Source organism: Bubalus kerabau, chromosome 10, assembly GCF_029407905.1.
Source record: "Bubalus kerabau isolate K-KA32 ecotype Philippines breed swamp buffalo chromosome 10, PCC_UOA_SB_1v2, whole genome shotgun sequence".
Classification (NCBI taxonomy): Eukaryota; Metazoa; Chordata; class Mammalia; order Artiodactyla; family Bovidae; genus Bubalus; species Bubalus kerabau.
In genome coordinates, this window is record NC_073633.1 from 83,383,594 (window position 1) to 83,392,299 (window position 8,706).

The 8,706-nt window shown below is 40.2% G+C and overlaps 1 long non-coding RNA gene across 2 annotated transcripts; it reads left to right on the plus strand.

The window, feature by feature from the left end:
- The first annotated feature begins 857 nt into the window (after positions 1-857).
- On the plus strand, positions 858-7,241 carry LOC129621686 (uncharacterized). Of its 2 annotated transcripts, none has more exons than XR_008699614.1 (3): positions 858-3,175; positions 4,884-4,956; positions 5,295-7,241. It is a non-coding gene; the product is annotated as an uncharacterized LOC129621686 (long non-coding RNA). The 2 variants fall into 2 exon arrangements; XR_008699615.1 differs by having other exon boundaries at positions 5,299-7,239.
- The last annotated feature ends 1,465 nt before the right edge of the window (positions 7,242-8,706 follow it).

Sequence of the window (8,706 nt, forward strand, 5' to 3'; positions counted from 1 at the left end):
GTGAGGTTAAGAGAATAGCAGGAAAACCTGCTTCTTGCCCACAAGATCCCAGTGGGGACAATATGTTCAACCAACAATTGACTTTCTCCTTGGCAAGTAAAAAAGACTCATCTTTCATATCTGTCCTACCTCTCCATTTGCATACAAGGTCAGCCCTTTATTACCTCCTGTAAAAATGACTCCAGTTGTCTTATGTCTTTGTTCCCTGCCCCTAGGCTCTTCCCACTCCAAACCATCCTGTGCATTTGTATAATAATTTTCCTAAAGTGATGCTTGCTTAAAAACCTTCAGTGATACCCATAACCAAGACAGCCCTCTTCAATGGGATACTCCAGGCCCTTATAATCCAGTATCAGGTTACATGTCCAACTTTACTTTCTATTATTCCCAGATTCTCCACTTTGACAAGGCAGGGGATTTTATTCTTCACCACAGATTAAGCTCATTGTTGTCTCAGGACCTTTGTGCTCATAATCTACACACCTGAAACGCCTGCCTTCTTCTCTCAACTCCTTAGTCAATGCTATTGCTAGAGTAATTTCCCAGGAGTAATTAAATGCATGGAATATTGCTGGTTAACATAATTCCTTCTCCCAGCATCCCTGGGAACATCTGAAATGTAGGACAAGTACTGCCCGACAAAGCAATATTAATGAAATACAACACTGTGTTGCACTTACACAGAGCATCGAGTGAGCAGACAACACTCACATAATTCCTGAGGGACCTCAGTCAGCACAAGCCCTTCTGCTTGTCCATTGTTGCATTCCCAGGTGAAATATGCTTTGGATGGAGCCTCCCCACATTCTCAGAACTTCCTTAGTTCTGCATTAGCAGAATCTTAAAGGTAACAGTAAGAGCCCTCTGCTCCATTTAAGTTCCACCTTTCCTCTCTACCAGCCCAACCCACATTTTCTTACTCTTCTGACTTCCTGCGAGTCACAGGCCACACCGTGTTACCTATCCCACTGCTCTGACTGAAGACACACAAATAACGGCATCCACCGTGATCACCAGATAGAGGCTGGCTCCATCATGTTCCCCTTTTCAGTATATTCATATGCTGACCACAGTAACTTCCCAGCTCTAGCTAGCCCTCCAAGAGCCTCTCTGCCTACCAGCCTACCTAGTCAGCCAACTACTCTCTCTTCTATGATACATCCTTGATTTATTGTATCTGGATGAAATATAGTCTATTCAGAGTCAGAAATCAAAAGGCTTAGATTGAAGTTCTAGCTCTGCTACTTTCTAGCGATATATTTGAACCTCTGTTTCCTCAGAGGTAAATCGAAGTTATAATTTCCATAAATTCAAGAAATGAGCTCAAAGGGGATAATGCATATGAAGCTCACTGAAAACTGTAGAGCACCATACAGAAGTACAATGTCAAGTATTTCTGCACCCACTTGGCAGCAGTCACAACCACACAGTTCACCCCATGAAGACATGAACAAAGTTAAGACCCTGGCAGGAAAGAGGAACTCTCTAGGCATTTACTCTTAGCATCGTTACGCTGTAGAAACAAGAATTTGTCCACTGGCTCTATCTGAATGCAAACTAATGGGCACAAGGTTCTTGTGAGAATGAAAATACTACAAATATGAGTGATGGTTCCTAAGGCGTGAGCCTCTGTCAGTATTATTACTATACAGCATAAGCTTCAACCTTGGCAGGAGACAAATTAGTGGCCACCTATGAGGTACAACATAAAAAATTCCAGATAAGTTCCTGTTTCTTAGTGATTCTCCCTCCATTCTCCAATACCCTCCACATTTCATTATTAGAGCTTCATTTAGTCAAGCTTTGGAGGGCTTTTGGTCTTCAAATGCCCCTTATTAAAATTAAAACACCTGTGAGCCCTTAAATCGCTTCCATCTCACACCTTAGTAGAGTTTAGCTGAAGGTGAAGAGGAGCAGAATCATACAGGAATAGAAGTCAAGAGGGGGAGGGAAGAGTGGAGGGCCTTGGAGGTTCATGAGAGGGTCAAAGAGGGGACCAGGAGGACTGAAAATAAAGTCTGCACTCAGGCTAGTTTTGCTTTAGCCAGACCTTGTTGATATGTGTTGCTTGCCTGTCATTCTTTTTGTATCCAGCAGCTTACAATTAGCCTTGATGGCTGATGAAGCAAAAGTGAAAAGAACATGTGATTTTTTTTTTAACTTTTAAATGTTATCTCTGGACCTATCTCAGCCCACACAGAGGTCAGAGAGGAGGGTGGGGGCTGCTGGCAAGAGGGGGACCTGCCTTGTGGTTTGAGCCCAAAGCCGATGGGGCTTCCCACCAGCAGCCCTAGCTTGGCAGCATGGCACTGGAGGCATGCCTCTTTGGAAACGTATCGGAGCCCTGCCTAACTGTGTCTGCTCCTCCTCAACATGCTTCCTTTTCCATCTACAGTATTTAGAAAGATGAGAGACAACGCTGCGAAGAACACAAAGGCTTTTGCAATTCCGTCTCTGGCTTCACATTCAAAGCTGTTGCTATCAGGGTTGGATTTAGCAACTTGGCATTCACTTCACAGGACCACCCCTGTTGGCGGCCATCTGGAGTCTTTTGGAGAATTTTTAAAGAGACACTGCTTAGAAAGCATTTGGTAGTGGAGAAAGCTCTAGTATTCAATCCAGGAAGCCTGGTCTGCGCCCACGATGAGTAGCTAAGTGACCTTGGGCAATCCACTGCACTTCCTTGAACCTCTGTCTCTTCATCAGTTCAGTGATTTGTCAATTTCTTGCAAGATTTAATAGTCTAGGGCAAAGGTCCCCAAAGTGTGGTCTCTGGAGGTGCAGCAGTCAGTACCTAGCAGAGCCTAGTAGAAGGCACATTCTCAGCCCCCACCCAGGCCTCCTGAATTAAAAACCCTGGGAGGAGGGCCCAGCAATCTCTGTTTAAGAAACCATCCAGGGGATTCTGACACACAGCCAAACTGGAGAACCACTGCTGTAGGGCTCCTTGTTCTCCTTCTGTTGCCAGTGTGCCTGGGCAACACTGATTTGCTGTTGGTCAAAAGTTGCGGACTGGTGGCCCAAGGAAGCACTCACTTGCAAAAGATGGCTGAGCCCACAGCTGGAGAGGCCCAAATCAGAGAGGCAGGGAACCTGGAGGAAAGCCCTGCCTCACTTCCCCAGCCCCTCCCACGGCCAAAGTTTCAGAAAACTTGGAGGCTTGTCTACAGAACAGGTATCTTTTGGGCCATGTTCTGAACGCAGCACATTTTTACAACGTCAAAAGAAGCAAGAGCAAAAGGGGTTTTGTTAATGATGCCAACTTCTCTTCTGACTATTTTTGTCTCTAATCCCCATAGATACATGTCATTTAGTGCTGGGCAAGGAAAATTACTTCTTCATTTCGGCTTTTTGTTTTTCCCCCTACTTTTTCTGACAGCTCTTGGCTTCCTCTAAGTTATCAAGAACAACTTGCAAGTGTTGTTCTGGGTTCCACCAGGGAACTGTGGTTTCCTAGCAACAGCCAGGGCCTGCTGGGCCATTCTCTGAGTCACCAGCTCCAGGCAGCTCCTGATAAGCAGTGTGGGTTGCAGAGGAACCCTCTGTGGACCCCACATGGGAGCCTGCCTCACGATGGGATCTATAAAGACTAGACCATAGATAGGACCTAAAGAATGACATAAATAGAGGGCTCTTTATTCTAAACTAAATGGATCTTGCTTTCTGACTGTTCCATGCATATGGAAGAGGGAAAAGGAAGGAGGGAAGGAGGGAAGGGCAAAAGGAGAAGGAAAGGAAGGGAGGGCGGAAAGAAGAAATGTTTTCAACAAACGTCCCCTGAATGTCTGCATTCTCTACAATGTATACTGTATACTTTAGTTATATACTGGAGGTGCAAAATCAAATAAAATGTAATCTTTGACCACAAGAAACATGTAGTCTAATAGGGAAGACAGTTCAGTAAACTTAATTTGAATTTCTTCCTAATGGATGTCATATTACAGTTTCCATGACAGAGTACAACTATAGGGCTTCATGAGACATAATAAGGCCTCTTTTAATTTTGTAATATTTTTATTTCCCTATAAAATCATCTTTACCATTGAGATTTTTAGATGTCTGAGGATTAAGTCATATACAGTATTGCTCTTACAATGAATTTAATCTCTCTGTCTTTGGTTATAGTCCCTTTCTTATTCTTAATGCTATGTATGTGGTCCTTTCTAACTTTTTTTTAAGGTTTTCCAAGAGTTTGTCTCTTCTACTGACCTTTTTGGAATAAGATCTTGGTAAATTTATCAATTTCACATTTATTTCAAATGTATTGATTTCTGTTTTTGTTTTTATTGATTCTTTTCTCTTGCTTTCCTAAAGTTATATTTGTTCTTTATGTCTTCTTGAGTTGAAGCCATAATTGAATCCATTTATCTTCATTTTCTTGTGTATTAATAAAAGCACTTAAATCCATGACTATCTCTGATTTCAGGTTTGGCTGCTGCCATATGTCTTAATATGAGCTCTTGTTGAATGTTCTTATTTACTTTTGTCTGCTCAATCTATCACAGGGATTAAAGTCCCCCTCTATGATTATGGTTCTTGTGGATTTCTCATATTTCTAAGAAGTTTTGATATATATATTTGATGCATGCTACTTAGCACTTAAGGTTTCAATGATTCCTTCATCTTTGTTATGGATTGCACCTATTAGCAATAGAAAAGGAAAGACAAAAAAAGAAAAACCCTTTTTCATCTCATTTAATGGCCTAGGCCTGAATGCTACATCATCTGATATTAATTTTGTCACTCATGATTTACTTTTATTGTCTGTACTATCCTTTACTTTAACATATTAATTTAGAAGCATGGCTTGTATTTTGACCTAGTAGAGGTTGGTTCTGGACCTGTTGTCCCTCCAATTTATTTCTTGTTCTTTTCTTACTCAGCTCTACATCATAGCGTGGTCCCTACAGACGGTCAGCTAACTTTCCACTGGGTTTGGCCAATAGAAGAAATCTGGTGAGAGAAAAGAGTAAGCAGGGGTCTTCCTCTCCCCCTAACTCTTATGTGATATTTCTTCAATAGCTGCAACTCCACTCTGGCTCTAGCTCCTTCTGAACAAGTCTGTTCTACCCTCTTCCTTGTCTTTCTAATATTGAGTGGATAATAGTTTTCTGAGGTTGCTAATCTCTGGGCTGCCTCGCTGTCCCCTGTTTAGCTTCCATATACTTCAATCCCCTGTGTAACTGACTTCCTATATTAAATTCCCTTAGTAGTAAATATTCAGAGTGGTTTTCGTTTTCCTGAGTTAACCTTGATATGTTCACCCATTTTATTTTACTTATATGTGCCGGAAGCCAGCGTGAGGAACTCCGCCCATGGCAAAGGTCATGAGGAAGGAGGCTCGGCATACGCAAAGGCGGGATCGAGTCTCAGGAGTCTCCCTGGAAATTCTCAAGCATCTACCCCCAAAACCAGAGTCTGCCTACTTTACTGCTTTGTGCTCTCACCTACACCTCTGACTTTACGGGGGGCTGTCTCCCACCACCATCTCTCTCCTGAATAGGTTCTTCCGGCCACATGTGATTGTTCAGAGCCTCCCAACTGTGAGAGGCATAACATGTTCTAAACTGTCTAAATACAGATTCCTTTGAGCAGTTAAAAGATTGATTAGAAATTGTATTGGTGAAGGGTTTTTCACTTGTTGGGCCAATGTTTGCTGCTAAGTTTCCATATCCCTTACCTGCTGTGTCCCTGGCAGTGTATTGATTAATATAATTGGTATAAGTTTAATGTTTGTAACCTTGGACCCTTGAGTTAATTCTTTTTCTTGTTATAGCCCACCACACCTTTGCCCTATAGGAATGCAACTTTATCTAATGCTTTTGGAGGGTGACGTCTGACTAATCACCTTTAGAGAAAAATAAGTTTTCTGAAGAAAGGGTCTTAAAATGTTAACAGGCCTCCAGGCCAGAAGATGATGCAAATCACCTAAACTTTTGCATATGATAAGTTTGCAGGAAGAAAGCCTGGCTTACTGCATGACTCTACCCCCTCCCCCATTATCCTCTATGCAAAACTTAAGGTATAAAAACTACTTTGGAAAAGAAAGTGCGGGCCTTGTTCACTGAAGCTTGGTCTCCCCATGTCTTTCTTTCTCTCACCTTCTGGCTGAATTATTCAGCCTCTTTTCTCCACTGAATTTTCTCACTGAGCTATCCTTATTTAACCACTCTTTATATCTTTAATTAACGTTTAATTAAGCAATTGTTTCCTGATCCTCGCCGACGCTGTCCCGGCTTCAAATTACCTGGATCCACCGGGGCTGGACCCCGGCATATATGAATATTTAACCTATTCATTTTTGCAGCAAAGTCTGTGGGTTGATTGACTCAACATCCTTCTCAGACCCCCTTTTCCTTGCCTTCCTCTAGTACAAAAGCCACAAAACCAGAAACTAAACCCTTTCAGCAAGCAAAATCATGTAATACAATAAGACATATATAGAAGTCTATCAGGGATTTTTGCTTTCCAAATAGGGATATTGCCCTCTCTTTCCTTACCCTTTATTTTTCCTGCCTGGACACTGGGTTTGATGGCTACAGCTTCAGCAGCCATTATGAGACTATGAGGAAAAGACAATTAGAAACACCGTGACCTGAGCCCTAAAACCCTTGAGCCACTCTTAAACCTATACCAGCTACCCCCTGACTTCCTGTTGCATAAGGAAAAGAAAATGATTATTTGCTTAAACTACTAATAGGATTTTTTGTTAGCCTCAGCAGAATGCAATTTCTAACTCAGTATTTCTCAAAAGGACATAATTGGAACCAGGGCCTGGTCAATTAGTATCCTTGGCCTCAGCTACTAAATGCCAGTAACACCATTCAAGTATTGTGCCAGTCAAAATCTCTTCCCAAACATTTCCAAATGTCTTTGGAAGGGATAGGGTTGTGCCCTTCCAAAAAAAAAATAATGTGTATACACAGCAAACACAGTAAGTTTAATTTTTTTAAATATCATGTCAGAACTGCATAGACCCACTTTCTCCCTAGGAATTCATCAATCTTCTGACAAAATCATTGTTGTAAGGACATAAGATGAGATATTTGTTACACTTTGGGGGGAGTATGAAAGGTTTTAAAAATAAAGTACAAGAATAATATAACAAACAACCATGTATCTACTGTTCAGAATTAACAAATGTTAACATTCTGTTGCTTTGCTTCAGATTTTTTTTTTTTAATAAAAGGAGCAAAATATTATGAAGCTGAAGTTCTTTATTTCAAACTGTAATTTGAAAGCTCTCCTAGTCTTCTTCCTCCCCAGGGGTAATGACTATCATGAGTTTGGCACGTTTCCATTTTGTTCTTGTTTCTTACTGTTAATCACTGTCTTTGTAGACAATTCCTAGTGGGTGTGATTTTGAGTACTTGTTAAATGTGTATGAACCCTAGCAGGCTATTCATACCATTCTGGAATTTGCTGTTTTTCAAATTAACTTTATGTTTTTTCATATTTAGTTAAAACACAAACATAGTTCATTAATTTTAACTAATGTATATTATTCAATTGTGTGAATTAATCAACTTCATTTCTCTGTTAATATTTCCCTTGTGATGGACATTTAGATTGTTTCCACTTTTTCACTATTACAAACAGTGATGTCACTGGAGGAGTTCATGGGGAAGCACATTTAGAAGAGTTTCTTTAAGGTGTATACTTAGAAGTCAAATTGCTGAGTACTCACATTTTCAACTTTGCTTATATTATAAAATTCTCCAAAGTATTAGAATTAATTTAAAGTTCACCAAAAGACTAAGAGAGTTTCTGTTTCCCTATATGCTCACCAACGTGTGGTATCATCAGACATATTAATCTTTGGTAATCAGATTGATGGATAAGAATTAACAGGTCTTTGTTATTTTTTGTTTTCCTGACTACTAGTTATATTGGGGGAGGGATGGGATGTTCAACTTTTATTTTCTTAAAATGGATGTAAATTGAAATTTTCCTGCATCTTTCTATCAGTCTTTCTATTATTATTTCATGGGAGTTTTAAATTCTAACACCTTCCATATGCCAGGCACTATTCTAAGCCTGGGGATAAAACAGCAAACAAAATAGACCAAACTTAAATGCTCACAGAGCCTCTATTTGCTCCCTCTTCCTTCACACTCTCAAGTTTTTATCTGAATAAGCTACCTTTTTAGATCCAGGTTATTATCATTTTTAATATTTTTCCTAAATTCTAAAACATTAATAGCAATCATTTATATACTAATATGAAATTTTATTGGTTTCATTTCTTGTAATAAGTTCTGTGATGCGCTGGCTTCCTCCAGTTTGAATTATTTATTTTGATTTCTTCCTTGAATTGCTATAGGACTTTTTCAAGGAATTTTGCTCAGAAAAAGGAATATTTTATGAGTTCTTCAACATGTGAAAATAGATTTTTCTGTTGCCCTCTCACATAAACCATATAAGAAATTCTTAGGTAGTAACGTTTCCTTCAAAGTTTTATATATGTTATTCCCTGACTGCCAGCAATTAGTATGGCTGATGCTCTTTTTTCCCTTTTCTAAATAGTGTGGGGGTTTTTTGTTGTTGTTGTTGTTCCCTGAGTGCAAGAAGGAAGTTGTATTGGATCTGTTTTAGTAGGAGTCTATACATAAAGTTTACCTGATTCCCAGTACTCTTGCCTGGAAAATCCCATGGACGGAGGAGCCTGGTGGGCTGCAGTCCATGGGGTCGCTATGAGTCGGACGC